Consider the following 14,883-nt stretch of genomic DNA (forward strand, 5'->3'; position numbering starts at 1 on the left):
CGGGATCAATGTCGTTGTTTGGTTCAACTGCTTCCAATATTACCGGTTCTGCGGTAGCTGCAATTGGAACGTCGATTTCATTACCAGGTGTATCAGATCGTGGTGTGGAGTTGACGTTTTCCAGTGACTCTAGAATCTGGTCAGCATGGCATCTTACAATGCTCTCTCCAACGTCCACGGTATACATGAGAGGCCCTTGCCGTGTACAAATCGTTCCTGGCTGCCATTTCTCAGTGCGGTAGTCCCGGGCCAAAACTGGTTGACCTATCTTAAAACTCCTGGTCGGCCTTTCATTCATATTCTGAAACTGCCTGTTCTCCACATCTCTTCGGACGTTTGGCTTAACCAAATCCAAGCAGCATCGTAGTCTTCGATTGAAGAATATCATGGCTGGAGTTTGGTTGGTAACCGCATGTGTCGCATTCCGGGAGGCAAACAAGAAGTTGTCCACCTTGTGTTGTAGGGGTATATCTTCATTACACATTGCCTTGATAGCCTTCTTGAATGTTTGAACAAACCTCTCGGCCAATCCATTAGTGGCTGGATGATATGGGGCAGATGTGTAATGCTTAACACCATTGTTCTTTAAGAACCTCCGGAACTCTTCAGACACAAACTGTGGTCCATTGTCAGAGCAAATCTGTTCAGGCAGCCCATTCCTGGCGAATATGGTTCATAAAACTGTGATAGTTTTTTCCGTGGTGGTTGAGGACATTTTTATTACCTCTGGCCACTTTGAATGTGCATCCACCGCAATTAAAAACATCGAGTCCATGAAGGGACCAGCAAAATCAATGTGCACCCTTTGCCATGGAGATGAGGGCCACTCCCATGGATGTAGAGGAGCTTGTGGTGGGACGTTTTGGACCTTCTGGCATCCTGCACAGCTCTTGGTCATCTCTTCGATTTCTCTATCGATTCCTGGCCACCACACAAACGCTCTGACTAAGTTCTTCATTTTTACCCCACCCAGATGACCCTCATGAAGCTCATTGAGCACTCTATCCGTCAACTTAGGTGGAATTACTACTCTGGATCCACACATCAAGGTTCCTCGGCACACTGACAGCTGTTCTCTTCTCGGCGAGAATGCTGGCAGCAGTGGTTCGCCATGTGCTGGCCATCCCTTCACCGTTAAATCATTGTCGAGGAAATTAACTATCAGACGGAGACTTCGAGGTTCGCTTTAGGAATTTATTACATGATATCACGGAGAGCCTGCAGCAGTCCCTACTGCTCACCAGCACTCTAAATTACTATTGTACAGCGCTCATAGTTATACAGCAAGGTAAACAACTTCATGTGATTAGCTTACATTACATTTCAACATATGGTTTCATAGGTTCCATTGTTCTCAAGAAACAGATTAACATGTTTGTAGTGTATGTAACTGTTCTACCTTTAAGAGAACTATTGTATGTAACCGTTCACCTTTAAGAGAACTATTTTAGGTGTGGCACTACTTTATCTTGGCTGCTGTATACTGTAATACCGACGGTGACCACACCAGTATATAAGTGCTGTGTCAGGATTTATTGGGTAGATTCGCCCTGACCTTCGAATAGTAAAGTCCTGTTTAAATTACTCTTGTAGTCTGTGTATTACTTCGCTATACAACCCACAGACTTTACAGTGGCGACGAGTTCGATCTTACTCTGCGGCAACAATACTTCGGAAGAAGTAAACGAGCGTCGAGAAGAGGCACCCGCCCTCGTCGTTTTGCTGAGAGAAAACTCGAGTCTGCAGACCAAGAAAGGAGGAAGATTTCAAACACGAAGTCTTCCATCAGCAACAGGCACGGATTGTCCCTTCTGCCATGGTGGTGAGTGAGCCGATCAACACGAGAAGCAAGTCGGCCACGGTGACTGTGAGTAAAGGGAAAATAGAAACAAATAAACGGAGGATAAGGGTGGTGCAGTCGACCACGGTCGAGGGGGAAAGGAGCCGGACAGAAGTCGGGCCCAGAGGCGCTGAGACTGGGGCAGCGTGGAGCAGAAGCCGCGGTACAAGCGGGCTGGGGAGCGTCGTGAGACGACTAGACCGCGACGGCGAAAAAGGCCGGACAAATACCGCGACCACGAAGCGCTGCGACCGGATCGTAAGGCGCGGGAAGAGATAAAAATAAATAAATCGCGGAGAACTCAGCCGCAGCCCGGGAGGGAAGCATCGGACTGCGAGAGGGCTGGGAGGCACGATTGAGAGCCGCGCGAGCGGGAGAGACAGAGCCCGAGCGAGAGCCGCGCGAATGGGAGAGACAGAGCCCAAGAGAGAGCGAGCGAGAGCCGTGCGAGCGGGAGAGACAGAGCCCGAGCGAGGGAGACTGAGCGAGATCCAGCCAGCGGCTGAGACCGTTCGCCGTCAACGGGTTGTACCCAGAGCCGGTTGCCCGGCCGAGAGAAGGGAACGCGCTGAAGCCGAAGAGCAGGCTGCGAACCCCGAAAGCCAGCGGCCGTCGCCCGAGGGAAAAGCTTACCCCTCCCGCCAGGGGAAGAAAAGCGGGAACCGCCATCTTGAAAGTGGGCGGGGAAAGAAGATAAGCGCGGGAAACCGCGGGAAGCCGCCAGTAGGCGGAGAAAAAGACAGAAGCGGGAACCGCCATTTTGAAAGGGGCGGGGAAAGAAGATAAGCGCGGGGAAACCGCCATCTTGGAAAAAAAAAGAGTTAAAGAAATATTTCGTTGTTGTTTATCAGGGAGGTGAAGATGCCTAAGCGTGGTAACATCAACGATTTCGATTCCGAGGTAGAAGATTGGGCCACGTATGTAGAACGCATTGAGATATATTGTGAGGCCAATAAAATAGAAGATGATGATAAAGTTATAACCTTGCTAAACTCGATGGGGGCGAAGACATACGGGCTATTGAAGCATCTTCTAGCACCAGTTAAACCGGCGGATCAAACCTTCGATAATATTGTTGCTGTTCTGAAGGATCACTTGAACCCCACACCGCTGATGTTGGCGGAACGATTCAAATTTTATGCGAGAACGCAACGGAAAGAGGAAAGCAACGCGGAATACTTGGTCGAACTGCGTAGGCTAGCGAAATACTGCCAGTTTGGAGGAAATCTGACAGAGGCATTGCGAGACAAGTTCGTGTGTGGGTTGTCGAAGGAAGGAATGCAAAAGCGACTGCTCGAAGAGAACGACCTTACACTGGATAGGGCTGTCCTTATTGCAGCATCACATGAAGCCGCAGCGAAAGGAACTGCGGAAATGCAGCTGAAGGCAGCGGTCCTCAGTGTGGATCAAATTACTTCGGGTGCAACGAAATGTTATCGTTGTGGGAAGACAACACACGACCAGAACCAATGCTGGTTTAAAAACCAGGACTGTAGGAAATGTGGCAAACTGGGTCACATAGCCAAAGTATGCCGGTCAGGGAAGAAGACCAACAACCAAAAAAAAAAGCCATCACAGGAAAAGTACAACAAAGTACACAAGGTGGTTGAGAAGAGTTCAGATGAACAGAATTCGGATTCAGACCCAAGCGGCCAGGAACTGGGTAGTCTGAGAATTCATAATGTGAGTAAAGAAGCTGACCTACAAACTATCTGGGTCATGCTAAAAATAGCCGGAGTCCAAGTGAGAATGGAATTGGACACTGGATCAGCCCTATCAGTCATAAATCGAAGGGATTACAACCGACTATTCTCACATATACCCTTGAGAGATACCAAGTTCGTATTGCAGACATACACGGGGCATAAAGTATACCCCATGGGAAAGATAAGAGTCAAGGTGAGAGACAGGGGCAAAGAACACCCCGGAATGGACTTATACGTACTACCTGAGGGAGGACCACCACTTCTAGGACGGAAGTGGATCAAGAAAATAGACATGGAATGGCACTACCTCAAAGCAATAACGAGTGAGGACTCGGGGCAGACAATCAGCTCAGACTCTGAAACGGATGACGATAAGACCAGCCCAAGCATGAAAGACAAGTCTAAAATGAACTTGCTGACTAAGGTTGGTAGAACGAATGTGGGCCTAAAGGCTTATGCTCCAGAGGAGAACAAAGTTTCAGAACAGAATTCCTCTGAACAACAACAACATAGCTTGACAGAGAATTCTGAGTCTGTTCAAGTTACAGACATATATATTACTGAGGAACATCGAGCTCGAACGCAAACTTATTTCAGATTACGACAGCAATTAGAACAATTGAATTGCCGTCTCGAGCAAGAGATGAAAGCAATGAAAAAGTTCTATGATACCGAATGGGAGAATCTGGAAAGACAACAGAAGCAGCTGGGGAAGAAAAGGGAGCAGGAGCACACAAACCGTCTGCACGAGGAGGCCAAACGAATCAAAGCTGATTCGGCTTCTGAAGGGGCGTGCTCCAATCCGGTGGAACAAGATGTGCCGCAACTGAAGGCGCTGGTTAGCAGGTTGCAGGCAGAAAAAGCTGAGTTGGTTGACATGACTTCCGAGCTCCTACTGAAGTTGGGTGCAGCATCACCGGACGATTCATTTGTGGAAATTCGAATGATGGGGTCTGCGGATGATGGTGAAGTAGAAGCAGCAAAGGATCCCCAGGACAAGGTTCTAAACAGCCCTGCAGCTAATGGAAAAGGGATGAGGACAGGAGAGTTAACAGTCAGCCAACTCCTCCAGGGCAAGGTTATAAACAGCCCTGTAGTTAATGGAAAAGGGATGATGGCAGAAGAGTTAACAGTCAGCCAACTCATTCATATGCTGAGGGATAAAACTCTAAAATGGGAAAAACTTAAATACGAGCCTCAATCTTCAAAGGGAAGGGAGCTCTCAAAAGTCATTGGAAGAGCTGAGGTGGCAACCCAGACTGAGAAGTCTGCAACAGAACAGCCCTTGGATGCCAAAAGTACGCTGACGCACGGCAATGTAGAACAACAGAATACTGAAACAGCTACTTCAGTAGAGGGATTGAATAGTCCGATCAATCAATCTCTGAATGAAGTTGAAGTATTGAAATCACAAATGAGGTCATTAGTAAAAGACTTGCAGGAAGCCCAGAAAAAGCGGGATGAATCTGAACGCATGATGAAGTCTCTTCAGGACAGATGTCGGGATTTGGAACAAAAGTCGGCTAACGTCCAGCTGGGTAAGGAGGAAATAGAAGACCCTCTCGCGGGCCTAGCTCAGGACGACACCGAATATTACCATGATCTGTTGAGTGACACTGAATATTACGAGGACCTGGTCTGCCCAGCTTGTGCCGAGAACTCCCAAAGTGCCGAAATCAGGATGAATCACTTAAAGTCTAAGGAACATAAGGAGATGGTGGCGTTACAGCTGGCAGCTGACAATGGAGCCCCGAGAGTCTCCAAGAAGCAAAAAAGGAAAAGACGAAGCAGAAGATGATAACCATCTGAACCATTATTACCTCTACCCGATCACACACGTGGTCCCCCGAACGGAGCCAAATCAGTTGGAAAGCAGGAAAATTTCCCAAGGCAATCCAACTGTTTTTTGTTTGTTTTAAAAAGTCAGCAATGCTGGTTCAGAAGTGATGGAAGTAAAGCTGTTAAGTCTAGGGAAGGACTATGGGATGAGTCCCTCTAGCAAGGTGACCCGACTACACCACAGAGGCGTGGTCCGGACCGAGTCAAGAAGATCAGAGACTGAATCTGTGAACTGTTTCCCGCAGAGACTGAATCTGTGAACTGTTTCCGCAGAGACTACCTCTGTGAACTGTTGTAACATGAAGTTGTATATATGTTCTAATGATATGGTTAATGGGGAATAAGTATGTTGTAAGCTAAAAAGGGAGGATTGTAGTGTATGTAACTGTTCTACCTTTAAGAGAACTATCGTATGTAACCGTTCACCTTTAAGAGAACTATTTTAGGTGTGGCACTACTTTATCTTGGCTGCTGTATACTGTAATACCGACGGTGACCACACCAGTATATAAGTGCTGTGTCAGGATTTATTGGGTAGATTCGCCCTGACCTTCGAATAGTAAAGTCCTGTTTAAGTTACTCTTGTAGTCTGTGTATTACTTCGCTATACAACCCACAGACTTTACAATGTTCACATTTTATCACCAGATGTCCTAAGCCAAAAGGTCAGCTTGACTTTATTATGGCAGTCAGCAGTTCTTTTAGTTTTAACTAGTTTAGTGTCCTTTGTTCAATTAGTAAAGTGGTCAAGTATCCCAGCATGCCTTAATGTTTAATACGTTTTCTCCCACAATTCCCTCCTTGTCGATCTTTACTGATCAACACTGCTTTACGGCATTGTATTCAGTTCGTTTTCATAGGGAGGATAATATCCCTTTGGGAAAGGACGCATTTTTAGACAATCTTCTTCATCATAGTTATCCTGGTTTGCTCTTTTTCTTTCCTTTCTCTCTAGTGCTTTCGTAGCTCTTTTTACAGATGCTACTGATTCTAGTGTTTGCGCTAACAGACATCTCACTCTTATCCACATTATACAAATTAATATAAATAAAACTCCCGTCACTACACAAAATATAACCATCGGGTGAACAAACAATTCCAGCACTGCGGATGCTTTAGGTGACCATCCGTTAAACACATCCCACCAGTGGTGTACCGTCAAATCTGTTATTTGCGTAGCTATTTGAATCAAACCTTGCTCATCATAATCCATCACTGCTTTTAAATGGTGCAGATCCCTTCCTCTTTTCGCTAAGGCTTCTGCTATCCTTTCATTGTTTTTCAAAAATTTCGTCAGATTAGCCAAATTAACTGTAGGGGGGGCATTTTCTATCCCCAATACAGTTCTTCTTTGCATTACCGTAGCCCATTTTCCCAACTGATATGTCTTGTTGGTATGTGGGTCAAACACAGTATAAACATCTTTTATGCAAGTGTTTAAAGGGGGCCTTTTCAAAATCCCATCTACATATATAGGCCAGGCACTGCTAATACACAGATAGTTCTGGCCTATCTCATGCAAGGTAGTATTATTACAAGGTTTCAAATTCCAAATGCGTGTACCTCTACTATGTTGTAATGAGCAAGGTTCATATATAGGGGTATGCAATGGGCATACTTTTCCAAACGGCCAATCTTGGCAATCCGAGGCATCGTGGGTCTTATTCCCCTGATCTATCTATTTACCATGAAATTCGGGATACCAAAAGTTTTCTCCAAACAGTTGGGGCAATACCAAGAACTGACACCAGGTTTTGGCTTTTGTCACATTTACCACTTTCATTGTAAAATTACATCCCTTAAGGTCACATTTAGTATATCTTCGATCAGGTTTTACTTCTAGATTATTTCCTTCAAATCCGAAAATTCTCATCCAACTAGGAGCATGTCCTGACATAGCGATTCGCTCTAGCTCAGCCCTCAGTGACTGCTTGGTAATTTCTTTAAACATACATTGAGTATGATTATTGACTTTCTCTTGTCCCTTTGCAACATTCTCTTGTTCCTTTTCTACCTTATTTACTTGCTTCCAACTCATTGTATCTGATATCCACTGTGTTAACATCGCTGCTGTCAGTCCATTGTCCCAAGCATTTCTTAATTTTATAGCATCTCCTGTCAGCCCTCCTACTTGCTGTATTTTATTCTGCAATGTTTCAATATCTATTGCATTAAGGGCTCCCATACCAGTTCCTACTCCTCCCAAGACCGTTGCTAAGTCCCTTCTCCTTCTCCCGATCCTAACTCTCTTATTCAATTTGGCTTGTATAGTAGTAATATTACATCCAGTATCTTTTTTATCCTCATATTGTACCTGTACTGTCAAATTTAGAGTATATGGGGAGATCAAGACTGGGGTACAGGTAGAATGCAATCTTTGCAAATGGTCCATAGGACTTTCTATCTGTTTCGTTTTCTTTGCAAAGAATGTTTCCCCATACCAGTGAGGTCTTCCTTCTATAAGAGTTGCATTCACGCATCCGTACGCCTGACCGTCTTTCAAATATATCGGTTGTTCCATGTCTCCGGTTCTTGTGTCATTTTTATACCATTTCCATAATTTAGTATAATTGTTTAGTACGTCAGTGTCGTTCTCTATCCTACAACTTATGTTCACTCCTTTTTCCCATTTTATACTTAGAGTTATATTAGATCCTTGGCTAAATACTATTTTATCCATCCCAGATTTCATTTCGAACATCCCACAGGCTTCGCAATTAATCGTCCAATTAGCAATTACACAAATGGTTCCATTGTTACAAGTGTAAGTTCCCTGCAATTGGATACTGTCTCTCGCCTTCCATCCTAACTGGCCTGCCCATTCTGTTTTTTCAGTAGGCAGGATGGTCCAGGCGGCTGTCCTTATTACACATAGGCCGATTATTATCTTCTGGTTTCACATATTTCCTGATTTATCCTAGAAATCTTTAAATTTTCCTAATTATTGTTATACAGCATTAAATATAAACATATATAGCAACCCGAAAGTAATCAGCCCTTCAATGGAGTGCCAAATTATGGTGGGCACGGATCTTTTCCCATTTCTGAAGTGGTGTCTGGTGCAGTATGTTTATACTCCACCTCCGGTGTTTCCTCCGGATGACGCAACTTGCACCTTGTAGCGTGTACCCAATCAGGTTTTTCTTTTAATTTGAGAGCTGTTCGAGTTGTAAGCAGCACCAAATATGGTCCTTTCCACCTAGGAGAAAAAGATTCTTTATTTAGCGCTTTCACATAAACTTGATCTCCGGGTTTAAAGGGGTGCATGTTTCCTTCTGTGGGGCACGTCTGGGCCTGTCTCACTTTCTCATGTATTCTTCCTGCTGTTTCACACATGGCCTGAGCATATTTTAATGATTTTTCATCATTCCAAATTAATGCCACCTTCTCTGGAGTCATGGGTGGGCGTGTGCCTGTTGTCATAGGCCGGCCCATCAAGATCTCATGTGGTGTCAGACCTGTGTTTCTATTTTTCTGATTTCTCAGGGCATACATTACTACTGGCACGGCATCCGACCATTGCAACCCATTTTGCTGGCATACTTTGGTTAGGGCGGCCTTGATTTCCCCATTCACTCTTTCCACTATTCCTGAGGATTGTGGCTGGTAAGGTATGTGCAATTTCCATTGAAATCCAAGGGCTTCAGTTAAGTTTTTTATCAGTTTGCTGGTGAAATGAGTTCCTCTGTCACTGTTTATTCCCATAGGTATTCCAAATCTAGGTATTATTTCTTTTAGCAGAATGCTTACTACTGTTCTGGCATCATCCCTCCTAGTGGGGTATGCCTCTACCCATCTGGAGAACATATCTACTATCACCAGTATGTACTTAAATCCTTTTACTGCGGGCATATGTACAAAATCTATCTGTAGATTCTCAAAGGGCAGCTCTGGTTGGGGTAGGTGATCAAAATTTGCGGGCGATTTCCCTCTATTGTTCTGCTGACATACTAAACACGTTCTGGCAACTTTTTCAATTGTTACCGTTCCTGGTGCATACCATTGTTGGGACAATGCATGTGCCATCCCTCCTTTGCCCATGTGAGCCTGTCCATGTGCCAGGCGAGACAGGGGCAAAAACAAGCTTCGTGGGCAAACCACTCGGCCATCAGGATGCATCCATATATCATGATGATCTTGATAGCAACCTGCCTTACTCCAAGTACGTTTTTCTTGGACTGTTGCCTGACTTTGGGCCTGTCACAGTAGATCAGCATCAATGCTACTAGGAAGTTCTGGAGGAAAGTTACTAACGATATTTTTGGCGGCTTGAAGCTGTGGGGCCTGCCTCAGTGCGACCTCTTTAGCCGCACTATCAGCAAACCTATTTCCACACGAGACTTCATCACCTGCCATGGTGTGGGCCTCACATTTTAGTACTGCAATTTTACTTGGCAACTGAATAGCCTCCAACAAATTTAACACCATTTGCGCATGCTTAATAGATTTTCCTGAGGATGTAATAAAACCTCTGTTTTTCCATAATTGTCCAAAATCATGCACTACCCCAAATGCATAACGGGAGTCAGTATAGATATTGACGCTTTGATCTTTAGCCAAAATACAGGCTCTGGTTAATGCATATAGTTCAGCTGCTTGTGCAGATGTGCCAGGTGGCAACGCATAAGCTTCCAATAATTCATGAGGAGTCACCACCGCATAACCTGCTAATAGTTGATCATCACTGGGTCGATGCGAAGAACCATCCGTGAAGAGGATCAAGTCAGGATTATCAATAGGATCACTTAGCAAATCTGGCCTGGGTGTAGTGGTGGCTTCAACAGTTAACAAGCAGTCGTGTTCTGGTTCACCTGGATATTCTGTTGGTATTGGCACGAAGGTCGCCGGGTTGACAGCTGGTGATCGCTGGTAGGTATAATTAGAGAGTGACAAGAGGATTATCTCATACCCAGTCCTTCTCGCCGCCGTAAAGTGCTGAGTAGCTGCCGAATTTAATAATAGCAGCACTGCGTGGGGAACAATTACCACACAAGGGTGATCAAGCACAATAGGGATGGATTTTTCCACTATTGTGGCGGTTGCAGCAACGGCTCGTAAGCAGGCTGGCATGCCTCTCACTACGGCTGGTAAGGCTACAGAGTAATATGCTACAGGCCTTTTTCCTCCCCCATGTTCTTGTGCCAGTACTCCTGTTGCAAAGCCTTCTCTTTCGTTGACGTATAACTGAAAAGGCTTATTATACTTAGGTAGTCCTAACGCGGGAGCACTGACCATAGCTTTTTTAAGATCACTGAATGCCTTATCTCGTTCTGGCATCCATTCGACTATGGGGGGCTCTGTCTGCAGTGTAGCTGATCGTAAGACCGCATCCATTTCTCTGTAGTCATATATCCATTGTCTACAATAACCCACCATTCCCAGAAATGACAAAATGTCCTTCTTTGTTCGCGGAATCAGCACTTTATCCACTGCTCTTATTCTTTCCAGTCCCAATCTTCGCTGTCCATACTCCAACTGAAAACCCAAATACTGGATGGATGTTTGGCAAAACTGCAACTTCTTGGAGGACACCCTGTGTCCCCTGCTAGCCAGATGCTGGAGCAATTTTATAGTATCTTCTTGGCAGTCTGGCACCGTTCGGGAGGCAACCAAAAGGTCATCTGCGTACTGGATTAAGGTGGACTGATCCGATAGCTGACATTCCTCCAAGTCATTTTTAACCGCTGCCGCATACACCGCAGGACTTTCAGTATACCCCTGGGGCAACCTGGTCCAGGTATATTGCTGATTTTTATAAGTAAAGGCAAACAGATATTGACTGTCCTTATGCAGTGGTATGGAGAAGAAAGCAGAACACAAATCGATAACCGAAAAGGTAGTTGCATCAACTGGTATAGAGGAGAGGATGATGTTGGTATCTGGCACCAAGGGAGCAATGGGAATGACTATTTTATTGATCGCCCGGAGATCTTGCACAAAACGCCAGTCATTTGGTCTTCCTACTTTCGGGATGGGCAAAATAGGAGTATTGCAGGGGCTCTGTGTTTTGACTAAAACCCCTTGCTGCAGTAAAGAATGTATTACCGCTGCTATTCCTTCCTTGGCCTCTGGGGCCAGGCGGTACTGCTTTAGATAGGGCAAAACAGCATTCTTCTGTAGCTGGACCCTATGTTCAGGTGCCGAATGCACCTTTCCCACATGATTCTTGTGCTTTGCCCATAATTCAGAAGGTACTTTAGTCAATGCCCATGGTAACAATTGCTGATTTTCCTTAGGGGGCTGCTGTCTTTCAAAAATAGTATCCCATTCTTTTCTTAACCAGCGAATTTTTCCTTCTGTTTCATTAAAGAATTCTATCTCCACCTTTCCAGCTTGAATTGGCAACGTGATGGAATAGACTGGCTTGTGGTGTTGTATTCTTTTTATCATCTCCCCCGCTTCCTTCGCCTTAGCCAGGGCTCTGACTGCTATAGTCAGGTGGGGTTCGGATGTGTGATGCATCCTAAATCTTTCTTTTTGTTCGTGTGTAAGGTGAACCAACATTCCCAGGCCTTTATCTCCAAAGAATAAATAAGGTGAAATCTGCAGTAATTCTGGCTGGTTTAGGTATGAGCAAACCAATTCTTGATAATTGGGTGTTTCTTTATGCGTGTACCATGCCGTACAATGGGTCCGTTTCTTTTCTCTACTGGTTTCAATTAGATATTGTAAATACTGCCCCTGAGGATCTTCCAATTCCTGCAAGGCTTGGTATACATTTTTTACCAATTGGCCATAAGGATTGCTATTCAGCTGCCAGCAGTACAAAATGGGGGCTCCTTCTACTTGCTTTTCCTCTATCATTAAATTCATTAGCTGATGAGTTTGTATTTGAGGCAGTTCCATGAACATGCCGTCTCGAGTGCAGTATATAACTGCTCCCAATTTACATAAAGCCTGTCTTCCCAACATAGGGAGAGGGGCGGTCTGAGACATTATGAGGGTGTCTGTGACGGATTGCCCGTGCACTTGAATTTCGGTAGGTTTGGAGAGGGGTTCTAACATAGGGATACCGGCTACTCCCATGCTTACAACGTTAAATTGACTGGCGGGTATACCCACGGAGGGGGGTACAGAGGACATTGTTGCACCGGTATCGACCAGAAGGTCCAAATGGCTATTTCCTATTTTAACTGTAGCCATAGGCTGTTCTCTCATGGATTTGGACAATCTGATCACAGCCGCCTGTACCACCGCTTCTCCGTGGCACCCCTATGCGGATGGATTAGGGTTACTGAAAGAAAAGGAAGTTCCTCCTGCCCCTGGAGCTGGATACCCTCCTTGTTGGGCGTATCCCTGCTGTGGCCTTGGGGGGCATCGGCAATCTCTAGCCCAAAGTCCTCTTTTCCCACAGTTCCTACATTCATCCTGTGATCTATCTCTCATTTGCCATTGTCCTCTTCCCCTTCCTCTGCCTCTACCATAACCTTCTCTTCCTGCAAATCCTCTTCTATTCTGTTGGAAATATTGTCCCGCTGTTTTTGGCTTTTGCTCTTTCGACTGAGTAAAGAGTCCTTCCCTATCCATATTTACCAGAGCAGTAACTACGTCCGCCCAGGGCTGAGTCTGCCAATTTAGATTAATCATTTTAAAGGCTTGAGCTTGAAAGGGTAACATGCAGTTTAGCAGTGTTTGTACTGCCAAAGGTCCATTGTCTGCTAACGGAACTCCCGCATGTTCCTCCCACTTGCTTTTAAATCGAGCTACAAAATCAGGAATTGTCTCCTCCTTTCTTTGCAGACATCGAGTAACTTCTCCTATGTCACTATGCTTCTTGGCTCCTCTCATTATAGCCTCTTTACCTCTATGTTCTAACCAGTGAGCAAAAGACTCATTTCCCTGGTCCAGTTGTACATCATCTTGTCGCCAATCTCCATTTTCTCCCGGGGGAACAGCAAATCCGTCCCTTAGGGTCGACCATGAGGACCCATACGCACATTTTAGCAGCATTAGTGTTGAGTCTGTGTTTCCAAATGTAGTTATGCTGAATAACTGGACACAGACTACAGAAATAATTAAACAGGTCTTTAGTAATTGAGGGTCAGGGCTGAACTGGAATATACTTTGCTCCACAGGGTTTATATACCGGTGTGGTCACCACCGGTACTACAATGTACAGGAGCCATCAAAAAGTAGTCCATCACCTTAAGGTATCCTCTTAAGGTGGTACAGGTTACATACACTACCATTAGCACATCTCCAGGAAGAGGGCTGTAAATGGTACACATTTGTTCTAGCCAATTATGAAAGGCAGTGGGCTTCTTTAAGGGGTCTGGTGCCTCGGCTATCATAGCTCTAGCTTCCGCTGGGGACCATGGTTTTAACACTGCCACCTCTCCTATCATGACTCGAGAAAGTTGATGGGTAGTGGTGTCAGGTTCGAGCGTGCCTCTGTCTCTAGGGGCTGTTTCTTTTGTTTGTGACCTAGTTGTAGGTCCGTTACGTGAGGGTAGGTCCTGTACATTACTACCAGGCAGTGCAGCAGCTCCTGCTCCGAGTGCCTCTGCTGGAGGAGGAGGTTCAATTACGGGTTCACCTGCGGGTGGGGGTGGAGCTCCAGGCTGTGCCCCTGGTAGGGGTACAACTGGCTGTGGTGCCACTAGACCTGCTGGATTGTATGGAGGCGGCGTCGGAAATCGTGCTGATTGCTGTCTTAGAGCAGCCGCTATCATTAGTAAATTATTTAACTCTTCCTCCATCTCAACCGGATCTCCCGCTGGGGTTCGGGGATACATTCCTACAACAGGAGCCTTAGGCAGCACCTCTTCCTTTTTCTGACTAGCCTCTGCCTCTTCCTGTTTCCCCTTCTTCTTTGGGGGTTGATGTATTTTTGCTACTTCCATCCACCTAGCAAAGCATCATAACATATAGGGGGTGTCCCACTCAGGATCCCCTCCTTCATTTCTAGTAATTTCTTCCCATTCTTTTATTAAAGGTATTTTAAAACTTCCCCCATAAGGCCAATCTCCACCCGACCATCCATACAGATCACTACTAAAAGTTACCGCATACCGATCGTCTCCGGTTTCTTTTATTACAGTATCGGCTGGCGATCCCGGTGGAACGATGGGATCTCCTACCTTTTTTCGATGTTGCACGAGCTTTTTTATTCTGTCATTCGTTCTTTTACATATCTTGATTTTACCATTTGCAGCCTCCTGTTTTACCTTGCCTCGGGCTCCTTTCTTGGCAGGATCGGACGAATCCGCTCGACTGCCGTTATTTCCCATCTTCTCCTTACTCCTGTAACTTAGTTTTAAACTTACTGGTTATACAACCGCGAGTTATTTTATATACACAAAATACAATGAGCGCTCACCGGTTTTTCCGTCCGCGAGTCTCGAAGTCAACCCTTTATTCTCTTTGTAGCTACTTAATTCGGTGCCATAGTCTTTTCTCTCTTCTCAGCAGTCTTGCCTCAGCCTGACGGGCTTCTTGGCTCAGCATGAGTCACCGGCCGGATAACTAGGCAACCGCGTGCCGTCCCCCTTTCAGCTG

At 45.5% G+C, this 14,883-nt stretch overlaps 1 pseudogene; it reads right to left on the minus strand.

Annotated features, from left to right (window-relative positions):
• Window positions 1-2,141: 2,141 nt before the first annotated feature.
• Window positions 2,142-14,615, minus strand: LOC147095468 (uncharacterized; annotated as a pseudogene).
• Window positions 14,616-14,883: the final 268 nt, after the last annotated feature.

This window comes from Somniosus microcephalus, unplaced genomic scaffold, assembly GCF_052327205.1.
Source record: "Somniosus microcephalus isolate GS21.2 unplaced genomic scaffold, FLI_Smic_1.0 unresolved_chr1, whole genome shotgun sequence".
Classification (NCBI taxonomy): Eukaryota; Metazoa; Chordata; class Chondrichthyes; order Squaliformes; family Somniosidae; genus Somniosus; species Somniosus microcephalus.